Here is a 16,902-nt window from a genome sequence, read left to right as displayed (position 1 = left end):
GATTATAGGAGTGGAGAAAAAGGGTGGAGCCACCGTCCGGGAGTTGTTGTTCTTCTTCCTTATTTGATTTTTATGTTTTATTTAAGAGATTTTGGTTTAATCATGTCTATGGTTAACTAAACCTCTTAAGTATGGCTAAGAGGTGAAGCTTGTAGCATGATTGAGATGTTTACTTTGCTTTGATTCATTTTTTTATTCAACCTCATTGATTATAATTTGATTATAAGGAATATTTTTAGTTTTTAATGGTTTGTTGTGACTCAAATTACAATAGATCTGTAATAGCTTTGAATATCTTCTTTTTTTTATTTGAGATTGTGAGATTGCTAAATCCTGTTATTTGCCATTGTCTCCTGGGCATAGTTAGGTGATGGAATTCCTTCCAATTCTCACAATCATCATCCATTGAGAATTAAGTCAATGAATGTTCAGATTTGATTACTATATTTTTCAATTTGATAGGATAGGACTCCAATTCCATTTGTGTTACTTGAGTCAAGGTAGCATCTTAATCGCTACAAGTGGATACTTGACACCCTATTTTCTACCTTTAAATTCACAAGTTTCAATTACACCATTCACAATTACTCTTTATAATATTTCGGATTTAGTTTTACATCTTCTTCTAGTTCTACTTCTAGTTATTTTCAGAATATGCACGAGTTTAGTCCAAGTGGATTCTACCTTGGTCTTACCGAGATTATGACTACATCGTGACCCTACACTCGGGGTTGTGAATAAGTTTTTAGCGCCGTTGCTGGGGATTACAGTTGCATTTTTCTGAATTTAATTAGTTTTAGAATTAGGTTAAGATTAGTATTAACTTTTTATTTTATTTCTTGGTTAGAAATTTTTCTGAACTTAATTTTAGAAACTAACTTTGTTCTCTATTTTGTAGGATCCTAACCTAGCGTCTCCTATCTGGTAATTTCATTCTAACTCTCTCTCTCTCTCTCTTACTTCTTGTTTTTTGTAGTTTTCAATTCTTAGATTTTAGGTTAGATTCTGAACTTGAAAGCCAAGAGTGTTTCATGCCTAGCTGGGTCCATGATAACACTCTACATCTCTTACGTGAATGAGGATTAGTCGAAGGGTTGCCTATCCATCACCGAATTAGACATCACTTGAAATCCTCAGAGTTGATAGAAGTGGTGGCTGCTAATCAACCTACAAATCAACTTCAACCTCCAGTTGAGGAAGCCCGGGATGAGATGAGGTGCATCATGCACCCTTGCCTCTACTTTATGAGATTTCTTACAACTGGCGGGGGTGAGCACACCTTCCAGTATGATTAATTTTTCCAGAAAATACAAAAAATATGGATATCAAGCCAAGGTGATCCAACTCCTTCCAAAGTTCGATGGACTTGAATATGAAAGTCCATATCTACACATGAAAGAGTTTGAAGAGATCATAGCCACTTTATACTTTCCCAATGTGTCTGAGGACACGGTCAGGCTGAGACTCTTTCCCTTCTCATTAAAAGAAAAAGCTAAGATATGTTTGCATTCACTACATCTACGATCTATTGGTAGATGGAATGACATAACAAGGGAGTTCAGAAAGAAATTCGTCCCATACCATAAAACGAACACGATAAGAAAATTGATCATGAACTTCGCCCAAAAGGAAGATGAAACATTCTTTCAATGTTAGGATCGGTTCAAGAATCTTGTCAGTTCATGCCCACAATACGGTTTTAAAATGTGGCGCATAACAAGTTTCTTACATGAAGTACTGACATCTTCCATGCGCCAATTCGTTGAGACGATGTGCATTGAGGAATTCATGAACAAAGATGTCGATGATGTGTGGGATTACTTTGACCAACTCGCTGAAACCGCACAATCATAGGACATCTCCCCAAGACCTAGCACCACTTCCAAGCTACTCAATTAAAGGAGAAGGGCGGAATATATATTATGAAAGAGGAAGATGATATAAATGCTAAAGTGACTAACCTCACAAGGAAGATAGAGGCCATGAAACTTAAGAAGGATAAAGCTAAGGAAATTGTTTATGGTATTTGTGCTTGCAATGTACATACAACTGATAATTGCCCAACCATACCTGTTTTTCAAGAGGTACTGAATGAGCAATCAAATGCCGTGAACAATTACCAAAGACCTTTTAGTGGACTCACCTCAAATACATACAATCCTAGCTTGAGGAACCATCCCAATTTCAGTTGGAGGAATGGGCAAACAGTTAACCCTTAATGGGCTCTATCTCAACTTTTAAATCAAAAGAAGCTTTTGGAGGATCTAGTTTTAAAACACATTCAAAATCAGGAGCTTTTTAATCAAAACACATTACAAGCTTTCCAAGACCTTAACAAATCCATTCAAAGGATTAAGGCACACTTAGTGATTGGGGAGAAAGGGATGCTTTTAGCCCAACCTTTCCCCAATCTAAAGCCGCAATGTGAAATTAGTGACCCAAGCTCATCAAACAAATGGAGCAAGCCAAGTCTACCACCACTCTTAGGAGTAGAAAAATAATTGACAAAATTATTCCGATAAGGGCTGAAAAGCCTAAGGACCCAGAAATAGATGAGAATGGACCTAGCATTGCTCCACATGGGTTAGAACCAGAACCTCAAATCAAACCAATTGCTCCATTCTCCCGATGGTTGATTGCACTAAAACCTCTAGCCAATTCTCAGGATATTCTAGAGGTGTTGAAACAAGTGAAGGTCAACATCCCTTTATTGGATGTGGTGAAACAAATTCCCTCCTATGCCAAATTTCTAAAAGACTTATGCACGACCAAGAGGTGACAAAGTATTAAAAAGAAAATTTTTCTAAAAGAAAAAGTTAGTGTCATCCTCAAGAAAAGTGTGCCACAAAAATACAAGGATCATGATAACCCAACTATCACTTGTATAATTGGGAATCACCAAATTAAGAACACACTACTTGACTTGGGGGCGAGTATGAATCTGATTCCTTACTAGGTATATGAACAATTGGGTCTAGGTGAATTAAAATTCACCCGGACCACACTACAGCTTGCTAATCGCTCAGTTCATGTACCAAGGGAGATGATTGAGGATGTGTTGGTCCAGGTTGACAAATTCTACTATCCAGTAGATTTTATCATCCTGAATACTTAGCCTATTATAGATATGAGCACTCAAATTCCTATTATACTTGGCCGCTCGTTCCTTGCTACATCAAACACTACAATCAATTGTAGGAATTGGCTCATGAATTTATCTTTTAGAAATATGACGTTGGAGCTCAATATCTTTTTCAACATGAGCGGACAGGCAAAGGATGATGACGAGGCCCATGACATTAACATGATAGACTCTTTCATGGAAGATAGAGCTTTGATGACCTATCCTCTGATGCTTTAGAAAGATGCTTGGCACACTCCCCCAATTTGGATGATGATATAATTAGGGAGTTGGATGCCATGCTTGATACTGCGCTGGTACTTGAAGTTAACCGGTGGAAGCCACAATTTGAGAAATTGCCCCTAAACGATGCAGCGCCTCTACCATCTAACCTCAAAGCACCGATGTTTAACCTAAAATCATTACCTGTTAATCTTAAATATGTCTATTTAGGTTAAGATGAGACATATCCGGTGGTGATTTCTTCACCCTTTGAGAAAGAACAGGAGAGCATGCTAATCGCTACTCTCATTAAACATAAAGGAGCCCTTGGATGGTCAATTGCAGATCTTAAGGGAATTGATCCTTTGATTTGTACTCAACGCATTCATCTTGAGGATAATGCGAAAACCACTCGACAACCATAACGTCGACAACCATAATGTCGACTCAATCCAAAAATGAAAGAAGTGGTTAAAGGAGAGGTACTTAAATTGTTGGATATAGGTATCATATACCCTATATCCGATAGTTAATGGGTGAGTCCAACACCAGGTGGTCCCTAAGAAATTCAAAATCACCATCGTAGCCAATGCCGACAATGAACTCGTGCCAACTAGAGTTAGTAGTGGTTGGAGAATGTGCATTGACTACAGAAAATGGAATACCATCACGAGGAAGGACCACTTCCTTCATTGAACAAATCTTGGAGAGGTTAGTAGATCATTCCTATTACTGCTTCCTCGATAGATATTCAGGTTATAATCAGATAGAGATAACCCTTAAAGATCAATAGAAAACAACGTTCACATGTTCCTATGGCACCTTCGCCTATCAAAAGATTTCATTCAGACTGTGTAATGCTCCTGCCACATTTCAACGATGTATGTTGAGTATTTTTTCTGACATGGTAGAGGAATATGCAAGTACGGTGGTTTCTAGCTCCTATAATTGTCAAATTTTGTAGTGCCAAAACCTCTTAAAATCTGTATCTTGTGTAGTGCATCTACATATTCAAGACTGTGCATCTCATGTACAAGAACAAATGTCTTTACCTCAAGAACTTCAAATGCAAGATTACATGTTCATGTTCAAGTACAACACCAAGTGTTAATTCAATCTTTCAAGCTTCAATAGTTCAAGTTTTCAAAGCTTCGTCCAAGTCAAGACAAAGTTCTTTACTTTGAACCTCAAGCTTAAGCTTCAATGTGTTTCAAATTCAAGCTTCAAAAGTCTCAAGTTCAAGCTTCATCATATGTCAAGATCTCAAGCTTCGTGAACTTCAAAGAACAACTATCAACTAAAGCAAAAAAAGATTTAATGTTCATATTTTGCTTACAAGGTATGAATGACCCTAGATTGACCATAAGATGGTCATTTTGAATACATAATTTAATTGGGTCATTTTATAAGTGCATAGACTCTTTTTCGACTAGTCTTAGACTATGTTCGACTAGTCCTAGTACCAGTTCGACCAATCCAAGAAATCCTCGACCAGTCCTAAGTTTGTTACTTATTTTCAGGATTTTTTGTTATTACCTCGACCAGTCCTGAAGATTGCTCGACCGGTCGTGTGAACAGTGCTTGACTAGTCCTGCATGCTCGACTCAAAGTGCAACAACTAAAAATGTTTCCACATGACCAGTCGTGGACATGACTCAACCGGTGATGGAGGCCACTCGATTGGTCGAGTAGGTCTTTCGACTAGTCATGGAACAGTCTTATATTATCGCGCCCAAAATTTTAAAAGTTTGTTGGTCCTTCGACCAGTCGAACCAACCTCAGGACCATTCGAAGATGCGATTTCTGCACTTATAAATAGAGCACGAATTTCAGAGTTTGATATCCAATTCAAGTAAGATCAAGACACCACTCTGAGAGATAAGTTAGTGATATTCTTAAGCTATTTAGTGCTCATTTTATATTCTCTTTAATTAGCTTTCTGCATTTGATTTTGTATTCTGCATTCCAATTTTATTTGAAAGAGGGATTGAAGTTTTCCCATTTCTTGGAATCAAAATCAAATCAAGCTAGCCCAAGGTGCTTTAATCTAAAATCAATTTAGAACTTAGAACAATTTCATAAGTGAGTGTGAACATTGAACATCTATGTTGAACTTCTACTCCGAATTGGTTCTTCTGGGCTGCATCAAAAGGAGAATATCTTGATAAGTATTTTACAGTTTTGTAAATTCATTCTTTTGGTTTCTTTGAGATTATGCCAGAAAAATCTCTTTCTTTTCGTTTATTTGAGGTGATTCAGAAAACTTAGAGTGTGGGGTTTTTTAATTGTGTAAGCCCACTTGAAAGACACAATTGTAAGGGTTTTAGGTGAACCTTGAAAAACCTATTTCATAGTGAATGCTAATATCCACTAGGTGAGGATATTAGGAGTAGAGTAGTTGTGTGGCTGTTTTTCTAAACTGTTGGTGTACACACAAGGGAACCACTATAATGTCTAGTCTTGTGGTGATTGATTGATTATTTTAATTTGTAGATGTTGTAATTTTCCTTTATGCATTTGTGGAGAATGTTGTAATTTCTTTTATGCAAGTGTGGGAATGTTATAATAGCTTAGTTTCTTTCTTTGCTATTTATTTCTTTATTCCTCTATATCAGTTTCAGTTTTTGATACACAAACCGTTCTAGGAATCAGGTTCTCCTACCATAAGCCATTGGTTTTTGGTGTAAGGTTGTCCTTAGAATAACATCTGTATCAACCTCTCAATATTTGTACACTTGAGGTTATTTTACATTTCTGCATTGTGGGATTGTTGAGTGCTATCTTTATTTATATTTGTTTAAATTCTACAGTTTATTTTTAATTTGGCATAGCCCTATTCACACCCCCCCCTCTAGGACTCTTAGCTCGGCCTTTTCAAGTGGTATTAAAGCCTAATAGCTTGCTTTAATTATTTTCTTTGGATTTATTTCTTGAGCTAATCGATCTGAGCTTTTTAAGATGTCAAATTTTAATAGCCTTTCAGTCACTAGGCCTCCACCATTTGATGGCTCCAATTATGCCTATTGGAAAGCCAAAATGAGGATTTTCTCAAAATCCATGGATGAAAGCGTGTAGCAAGCCATAGTGACCAATTGGACCCTTCCTACCACTGAAGTAACTGGTATCGACGAATCCAAATTTATGAAAGTCACACCTTATTTTTCTTGGACCACTCTTTAGAAAAGTGAGAGTAGTGCCAATGTAAAGGCTCTAAATGCAATCACATGCGCACTATCACCAGATAAATTCAAGAGAATTATATCCTATGATACTGCAAAGCAAGCCTGGGATTTTTAGAAATGACACACGGGGGAACAACAATTGTCAAGAAATCTAAAGTCCAAATCCTCACAACCAAATTTGAGAAAATACGTATGGAAGAAAGTGAAACTTTCATGGACTTCTATACAAGATTAAATGACATTATCAACTCTATGTGGGGTCTCAGTGATAGAATCCCAGAAAGTAAAGTCTGTGCAAAGATACTACGCTCACTGCCTGAACGGTTCAATTCAAAGGTTACTGCGATCCAGGAACTTCGTGATACGGATAATATGAGAGTAGAAGAATTAGTTGGCTCATTACAGACCTATGAGTTAAACTTTAAAGCTCCTAAAGGTAAATCCATCGCCTTTAAATCTTCTAAAAATATTTCTGAAGAAAATAGTAATTCTGATTTAGAAAATTCTGAAGATGATATGACCCTTTTAGCTAAAAAGTTTTATAAGATTTTCAAAAGTAAAAAAGAGGGTTGATTTACAAAAACCTAATGAAAAGAAAAGATCTAAATCTAAAACTTGAAAATCTTTAAAATACAGTCAATGTTACAACTGCCATGAATATGGGCATTTAACAAACAAGTGTCCTAAAAAGGATAAACCGAAAAAGAAAGCTATGTTGGCTACTTGGGATGAATCTTCCTGCTCTGAAGCCTCTTCTGAGTTAGAAGATTCTGAAACCGAGTTGGGTAATGAAGTTAAAGCCCTTATGACTCTAGCTAAGTTCACATTTTCAGATAATGATGATTCAACTAGTGAAGAAAATATGAATAGTGATCATGGAAATGAAGAAGATCTTTAAGATGCTTATAATGCCCTATACAAGGAAAGTTGCAAAATTGCTGTAAAACTAAAACTTCAAAAAGAAAAGTTTTCAAAACTTAAAGAAAATTTTGATAATCTTGTTTTAGAAAAATCTCACATTTTAGATTGTTTTGAAAAAACTAAGTGCAACTTAGATTTCAAAAACTCCCAAGTTGAAAACTTAAAATCTGAAAATGAAAAGCTAAAACTTGAAGTCTCTTCACTTTTGAGTTTAAAAGACACATGAAGGTATGCCCAAGGTGGTCCTAAATTAGAAAAACTCTTATCCAGATCCAGAAAATGTGGCGATCAATCTAGGTTGGGCTACGATAAAAGTATTCCTCCCAAACATAAGAATACTCCGCCCAAATTTGTGAAAAGGGAGTCTTCAAACTCAAAAGGGAAAAGTCTGAATCAAAATTATTCTAAAAATGCTAAGACCTTTCAAACCTTAAAACCTAAAAGCAATTATATCAACTATAAAAATCAGAATCGTAATCCTTTAGCTAAGAAAATTGTTGATTTACTTAAGGAGCTCTTAAAATCTAACTTAGTGGGTCGATCTTATAACAACTACAAATATAAGAAGACCAACTTTACTCCTAAACCCAAAACTCTAATGAAATGGGTCCCTAAGGTTACGTGCTTAGTTGCTGTAAGGCTCGTATCCTAGTCTGTACTATTTCATAAGCTTCCGCGGTCCTCCCGATCAAATTTCGGCAACCCTCGACCCGTAGATAGCAATTGCACGCAACCCTAAGTTACATCCTGTAAATTCGGGTCAGCTTGACCCGAGACCTATACCATTGCGATCACGCCGTTGCCACAGTTCCAACACGCGTCTCATGTGCTGATCCAATGTCTAAATCATGACATGTGGACCGCACATTGCGGGACCCACCGACACCATTCCCTAGGTGGGTGATGTCATGTCCTTACACAAATAATGATGGCCTCTCTTCATAAGTCAACCCTTCTTACATGTAATAATAACATCTCTCTTCCCCAAGTAATGATTGGCCTAGCCCATAATTGTCAGCCACACCCCTCTCTTACAAGTCATGATGGCCCTACTATCATTATTGCAACTACCCCTCTCTCTCCTTATCTCTCTCTCCCTCTCTTTCTTCCCATTCCAACAACATGAGCTCCCAACGTCCATGGCCTCCCTCCATTTTCAACCATGTTGAGAGCTTCACACCCCACCATATAACTCCTAGAATCCCATCTCAACCCTCCATTCTCCATCAACCTCCATCAAGATCAAAGACAAGGAGCATAAGAGTCCAAGGGCTAAAGAAGAAGTCTGATAGGTGGGTGAACCACTGTTGATTTCAATTTTAGGGCCCACTTGTGGTGGGACCGCATTGAAGTATGCAATGGAGAGAGGGGCCCTGTCACGGCCCAAATCCAGGGACGGACAGCTTCCGTGATGCCCCGAATCTGGCACTCGACTCCCATACACCAAGTCCAGAGATCGGCACACCACAAGGAAGATTTTTTACTATTTTTTTTCTTTTTATAATAATACCTGAGCATAAAGATCGATGATTAAAATACCAAGCAACACTCTTCATTATAAATCTTGATGGTTACAAGTACAATACTTTACAAAAGGTACCTGACGTCAACATTGCCAAATCGAAAAATAGATGCAATGCATCGAGAAAGCTAAGTCTTCCAAGCTACTCGAGCCCTAAAAATGAGAAATAGGAAGCTTAGGGAAAAAGCTTAGTGAGTACACGTGTGTGCAGTGTGTCCTACATGCAAGCAAGATAAATATGCTACAAGGAAATCATATATGTGAAAGGCGTGTAGCACGTAAGGTATGATGTTAATGTCAATGCAATGCATATGCATCATAGTAATACTCAGAGTCAATGCTACCAGCATCACGAAGTCATGTTTTCATTTCTTCTTTACCACATCCAAAACCGTATTACATCGATCCGTAATCACATCATCATCATCATATTTTCATACCATATCATAATTGTATATCTCGGGAAGCACTATGGTCAACACCCATGCACCAAACACTAGTAATCAACCTCGCATACCCGCCCTGTAGTGGACTTCCACCAACTGTATATCATGAGAAATACCATGGTCAATACCCATGCACCAGATACCAGTAATCGACCTCACATACCTGCCCTGCAGTGGACTTCCACCTGGCATGCCAGTAGCGGACTTCATTCACGCTTCTCCTCGCCGGTGAGTCAGACTGGTCCCGGTTTGCACCTCAGCCCTTAAGCAGGTTGGACCCACCTCTTCTCAACCTAACCTCGTAAGTGGGAGTCAAATCCATGACCCATGTATCCACTCAGCCCGACGGTGAGGCAACCCTATCTAGCATAGGGTTTAGGGACTTTCAACTCAAGGAACACATCATCCCCTACTATTTCCACACTTCCGGTGTCCCGTTCATTTTCAGGGATAACCCAAGTCATCATCATAAATGTACAACTCATCGTCAAGATCCAACTCATGTTATACGGCACGACTATGGTATTTCGATCATCATGTATGTCATGATTATACATGAATTCAAGGAATCATAATAAGGCATACGTTCAAGTGCATGTGGTATGCATATAATGCCATGAGTTTAGGGTTTCCTTAACCTTTAAGCCAAAAATGGCATACAATCGTCATGTGCCTCTATCAACTATATCAATCCATAGTCATGTGACTAAACTGAAGAGGACAAATCTTACACATAAGCAAATGTATTGAAGTACACTTGCACATACCATCATTCCATAGTAAATGAGTATGATCAATATCAACATGGTTAAGTAGATGAATTTAGTATGTTAGGGAGTGGAACAACATTAATCAAGTATTAAATCACATGCTTCTATTAATCACAATTACTGACATCACTAATATCATCCATAACTATCATAATCATGAGCATTAATTGTAATAAGAGTTACACCATATCCTTCGCAAGATAGATATTCCATTAGTGGCTTTGGCCCGATATGATTTTCTTCTATTGGGACCACATGGTTATACCCTAACCGGGCCTTATGGTTAATGAGTGGTGGTGATGCAAAGTACATGCACCAAGTGGCTATGAGATGAAAGGCTTAGACATAACATATATTAAATGAGCCACAAGATGAATGGTGCTTGCAAAACTCATATAATGTAGTGAACTTCATCTTCACGTGGGTTGTTAGTAGATTGGACTTACAAATAATTATTGTAGTGGTTCTATAATGGTTTGGAAGGCACATGTAAACTTCATAAGATATAGTGAGCCCTAAGTTGAATGACTTGGTATATAATATACACATAAGAGTTAGTTACGGTTGGATAATGCGGGTTTGTCTTATACAACATTGTGGGTCCTACTTCCAAATGTTACTACAAGCAGATGGGTCCACACATAAACATTACGGTGGGTCCCAACAAGTAGATAGTATAGGTATCTCACATAAATTAAGGTAGTACAAGGAAGAACAGTTCAGATGCACAAGGCACACGTCAACGGGCTCCATCATCAAACTGTTTGGTTGGCATGGTTGGCAAAACAATTGAACAGTATGGATATAATACATACATTGAGTGGGTTCACAAGTGTTTGAAAGTTATACGTTCAATTAACACTATTTCATGTAGTCTGACTTATTTAGGAATTGGATCTAAGTCATTTTGGAAACATATTCTAGAATTAGCTGGCCAAATGGATAAATTGTGAAATATGTAATACTCACATCAACGTAGGGTCCATAATCAATCTGACACATGCCCTAAGTTCACATACAGAAGAGGTTACACCATCAGCATAGTTCACGAGTATGAGTAATCACACAATTCTCATATGCCCACATGGTCTTATGGCCACTCCATTATCAGAAGTCTGTATGGTTGAGTGGCCACACGAATGTCACTCTACTTGTCATAATAAAGGACTTAAAGTCACATAGTTACTTATTATTATTATTATACCATATTTCGCATAATGGGGCAACTGCTTTACTAAACTTTCACGTAGTCAGGCGTCCAGTGACACAATTTTGCATAGTTTAGCAATCACCTAAGCACCACTTGATCATATGGTTGGGCCACACATTCCCCACATACCCACATGATTTACGGCTATCCATTTCAAGCATGATCATAAGATTTATGAGCTACATATTCAACACCATTTTGCCAAATCTAGTTGTCATTCATCCCGTCAGTGATCATATGGTTAAGGGCCACAACAATCATAAATCTACTTAGACAAGTAGTCACACGATTGCCCCAATTTCATACAGTTAGGTGGGCTATAAAAATCAAGCACTCACATGTGGTGGTCCACACAACTTCCACCAATCCACACTACTAGTTGGGCCACCCAAAATCCCAAATTCCTATGGTATAGTGATCCACATGATTTCTACCAACTCACGATCTAAATGAGGAATAACCATTACAATGGGTACAATGGAAATGACTTAGATTGCAATAAATATATAGGCAGCCCCACACTCTAAAATGATCTAACAAAATACATGAATAGCTGGTAAAACATATATATTAGGTGGCCTATGATCGGTTAAAAAAAGAATAGATGGATAGATTTCTCACAAACATTACTGCAGCTCTGGGAAACATTTAACGGTGGACAAGTGATCAATATTGCTCCCGTAGCATGAGATTTGGATTTGACTAGTCTATGGAATCATACCTTAAAATGATAAGGATGAACCGATGAATGGCATGGATCTACTTCATACTATAAGGTGGAGTCCATGGTCAAGGAAGCGTCCCAACATATAGGGGGGCACACTAGAGCCTAAGAATTTCCAATGGTTGTTACCACTATTTCTACTTATAGCGTGTCCCACCTAAAATTTAGTTCTACTTCATCTTGTGTCCATGGGCAAGAGGAGGGCCCACTTCCCAAGTGACTGGAAAATATAAGCAGTGTGGGTATACAACACATGCACCTAGGTGGGCTCCACATGTATCACGTTATGTACAAGGAAGATTTCATTGGTAAGCTTGCCATACCCTTTCCTTATTATTATTATTATTATTATATTATGTGTAATTGTGGGTCCCATTGACATGGTGGGGTCCACCCCATGAACAATTTGTACAACGAACAACATTATAGTTGACACCACCCACTAGATGAATGACATGGATATAAGGTGTATACGTTGGGTGGGGGTGGGGCTCATAACACATGGATGGTCTCAATGATGGACCACTTAGATATAAAATACATGTAACGAGTTAGCTCCACAGTCTAATGGCCGAACCAACTTTAGTGGCAGTTACACATCAAGGATTTAATAGTAGGGATTTTTATTCCCGCTGTTTCTTATAGTGTGGTCCATCTAAGGTGTGGATCTGCCTCATTCTTTTTCTTATGACTTAAAATGGTCTGAACGAGTGGATGAATGGCCTAGATATACTTTTCATCACCAAGGTGGGCCCCAAAAAATCTAAGTATTTTGAGTACAATTTCCACTGTCTAAGTGGCATGGCCTGCATGAACTTCAAATCAGCCTGATTTTTGGGACCATACAATAAATGGGGCTAGTTGATGGATGAATGGTGTGGATTTAGCACATACATCATGATTTGTCCATGATCACCGCCCTCTCTGGACGTCTAGGGAGGACGTCACCTCCTCCACGCCCCTTTTTATTTTATTTTATTTTATTATTTTTATTTCTTTTTGTATATTTCTCATCAAGGTGGGTGTAATGACCCAGAAAATTTTGTGCTAGGACCCGAGTACTACCACTATTCTTTCCTTAGTAGCTTTTTGGGGTAATTAGCGCTAAACTCGATTGCTTGTGAAATTTGCATCAATCACTTTAAATTGGATCTGCATGACTTAAAACCTGTAGAATGGTTAGCGCTATGTTACTCTGAAATCTGGGATTCATCGCTAAATCCAGTTGTTTTGGGGAATTTTTAGAAGTTCTGGATCGGACCTGGACAGCGCGTCGAAAGTCCGATAGCGATGATCTTAGGCTGTTGCGGTCACCATGTTGGGCTTGACCATCACCTTAAAAATCTAGTCCATGTGATGTTCTGGGTCGATTTGATTGAGTTCGGAGTGAAGAGTGTGAGAACGGTTGGAAATTTAATAAGATTTTGTGAAATCTAAGTCGTGTCGCTTGCGGGATGATTTTAAGCAATCTGACCGTTGGATTCTGACCCAATTTCACCCTCTGATCAGGGAAGGTGGCCCAGGCATGTCCTTGTGCTTGTGGACCTGATCGAGATTCGGTGACCGTTGTTTTGAGTGTGGTCCGCCATGGCTGATCTGAAGATCCGGTCGGTACGAAAACTCAGCTTGACCTAGATACATGGTCAGTGAGCTTCAGTCCGACCTTTCGTGGTATTAGGCCCACCGGAAGTACTTCGTTGGATCGAGAGAGGCTTATTTTGGTTATACCCTAAGTATACCTTGGCTCTTGGGTTATTTTCATCAATATTAGGCCTATTTATAGTCCTTAAAACCTTAGCTCTCTTTTCCATATGAATTTCCTAACCCTAGCAGAGAGAGAGAGAGAGGAAAAGAGAGAGAAAGTGAGAGAGAAGTTGGTGAATCATCTTAGATTCTTTCCTGTTCTTCTTCATCCTTAAACCTTCACTTTTGAATCGTTATTCCGGTGATTCTGAGTTCATCCTTGGGTAAGTTAACCTAACCCTAATCTATGTTAAAGCTTAGAATAGTCTTTGTGATGTTGTATCTCATTTCTATGCTTGCCTTAGGTTGTCCTGTTGCCGTTGACGAAGACATATCGTCTGAAATCAGTTCGGTGTTCTTTTCTAGATTAAGGTGCGGACTTTAATCGTATAGGTTATGGTTTTCAAGGCTTTCAATGTTAGTGAATGGTTTATTGTTGCTATGGATGAGATTTCACATGCCAAATGTTATATTTATTCTGCGTTCCTGATATGCATGTGTTACAATGAGATTTGTGTATTCTATGTGTATGTATAAAGTACCGTATGCGTATAAAATATGAACATGTGATTGCCATGATTAATTGTCGTGTACTTACGCTTATTGTATGTGCGGCAATTCCTTGGTAAAAGGAATTGTCCAAATGTGTGTATTTCAACATACGTCATGCATGTTGCATTGTGTATTCTAAGTGTTTATAGAAATGTCTGAATGATCTAAAGTGTGATATATCGACCTAGTATGGGCGTTGAGAAGCGATTCTCAACTCTCCTATTAGTGTGTATGATTTCCTTCATGCAAGTTACATTCCTTGTTATTTAATTTCAAGTCCTACTTATGCTTAAATTCAAGTTCAGTTGATATTCTTCAAATGCTTACATACTACATGATTTGATTTGTTGTTCCATTACTATTCTAAATTATAGATATGAATATCTGTTGTAGTGGAATGTGTGTGGGACTATGAATAGTCCAGGAAATCGGTAATTGGCCTTAAGTTCGTGGCTGAGGTTGCTTTCACCACGTAGAATGTGATTAGACGAACCCGAGTCGTATTAGAGTTGTCGGCAGTGGTTTGGCCACGCGGAGCATTTGCACACTCTATGTCGTTCAACCCAACGTGCGCTCGTGCTAGTCGAGTTCGTTAAGTAACCCAATTGTCCGATGTATGTTCACCATGTATGGACGCTACTGTTTGAATCTAGGGTACCAAACTTACCAATAAAATCCTGATAACCATGGTACCTTGATCCGCTAAGACTCATGAGCCGGACATGGTGGTATGGGATACCGTGGTCGAGCTGTCACCTACGTTGGGGTGACGAGCCTTCCCGTAGTGACCAGTGAGCAACAAAACTCGTAAGCCGATTATGGTGGTATGGGACACTATATTCGTGCTGTCGGCCTACATTGATTGGTGACGAGCCCTTTGTAGTGACCTCGAGCATGCCTGGATACCGCATTGAGGTGACGAGCCTTAGTGTAGTAACAATGGTATGATAGGCGTGCATTGATTAGTGACGAGCCCTTTGCAACGACCTGAAAACATATGATCGTATAAGATTGTCTAGGACTGATGACCCTAGAATGGATCACTGTTTGGATGGTGATATGAGGAAGGTATCTTAGCTTCCCAATCCTGCTGTATGAAAGGGACTAATAATAACTTGGTAATCATGTTCATGCACCGCATTTGCATGTGCTTTGTAGACGTGGCGCACTTTGAGGCGATGTCATGTGTAACGTAAGATGAAGACGCTGAGGGTGTACGCGTGAGGGCACGCATCATTCTTCATACATCCTTGCATTAACAAGAGTACTTAGGACTTGTTTAATTGTTCTGCTTTATTATTACTACTTGATTGAACTGATAACATGTTAACCTTTGCTTTATTGTTCCACTGAGTTGATCACTCACTCCCACATTCTGGGGCGGTGTTAAACACCCACCAGACTCTGTCTTAGTTGCTGATGTTGCAGATGTTGATGCAACCTCTGAGGCAGAGCGAGAGATTGATGATGATGAGGCTGCTTTCTCTTTTAGGTAGTTTTCAGACGGGTTCTAGTGAGCCTCGTTCTGATGCGTGGGATGCTAAGATGTCTTTTGGGAATTAAATGATGTAATTTAATACTTGTAATTTTAATAGTAACACTTGTCAGAATGACCCGGTATGAATATGTACTTTAGGGATTTACACATGTACACATATATTTCTTTAAGTCTTCCACTTGCTTTCTTCACTTATCCCTGAATTATATTTGCTATTTGGCTTAATCTATTCCATGTTTTATGCACTAATACAGACAACATACATCCATCATTAAATATGTTGCATAAGTGATGTTTTGGAACTCGGGAGCTGAGTTATGCTCGACCCCCGAATTTCAGGGTGTTACAAGTTGGTATCAGAGCATGATTTGGATTAAACCAGACCTGGGTTATGGTCACACACCACACACTGTCACCGCTTTAGTGTAATTGGGTGTGATTTTATTATAGATTGTGTGTTTGTGCTCCGTTGCTTCTATCGATGAAAGTTTACTGAAAACGATCGCCGAGATCGAGTCTGTGCTCTCTCCTGATCACACACAGCGACCCAAAACCTTTCCTAGACCATCTATTAATGAGTCTAGATGGTCTATCTTCCCATTTTAACCCTTCAATCTTCAAGAAATCTGTGTTTGTATCAGATTTCTGCTCGAATGGCCCGATAGGCGTCGAATCATGCAAAGGGGCCGATCGGGGCATTTTCAGTGGGGCCCAGGAGGGGACCCACATCTTTTTGAGCATAAGGGACCAGGAGGACCTCCCCCAAATGGTGAGCCATCGCCGGTCGGTCCAGAGACTGGCGATGTCATCTCCGGTTCGGCGAGGCCTCGCCGATCAGCGGGCCAGGCCGGGCGGGCTGGCTCGGGCCGACGTATGTATGGCCTAGTGTGGCCCACCCTTCCATGGTTCGTCGATTAAAACCTCTTCTATGCCCTACTTCCTTACAACTCACCCTCCCTAGCTCTCATTTTCTTCAAGTTTTCCTCCAAAC

Source organism: Magnolia sinica, chromosome 11 (genome assembly GCF_029962835.1).
Source record: "Magnolia sinica isolate HGM2019 chromosome 11, MsV1, whole genome shotgun sequence".
In the NCBI taxonomy this organism is placed as follows: Eukaryota; Viridiplantae; Streptophyta; class Magnoliopsida; order Magnoliales; family Magnoliaceae; genus Magnolia; species Magnolia sinica.
Note: the sequence above shows the minus strand (reverse complement) of the source record.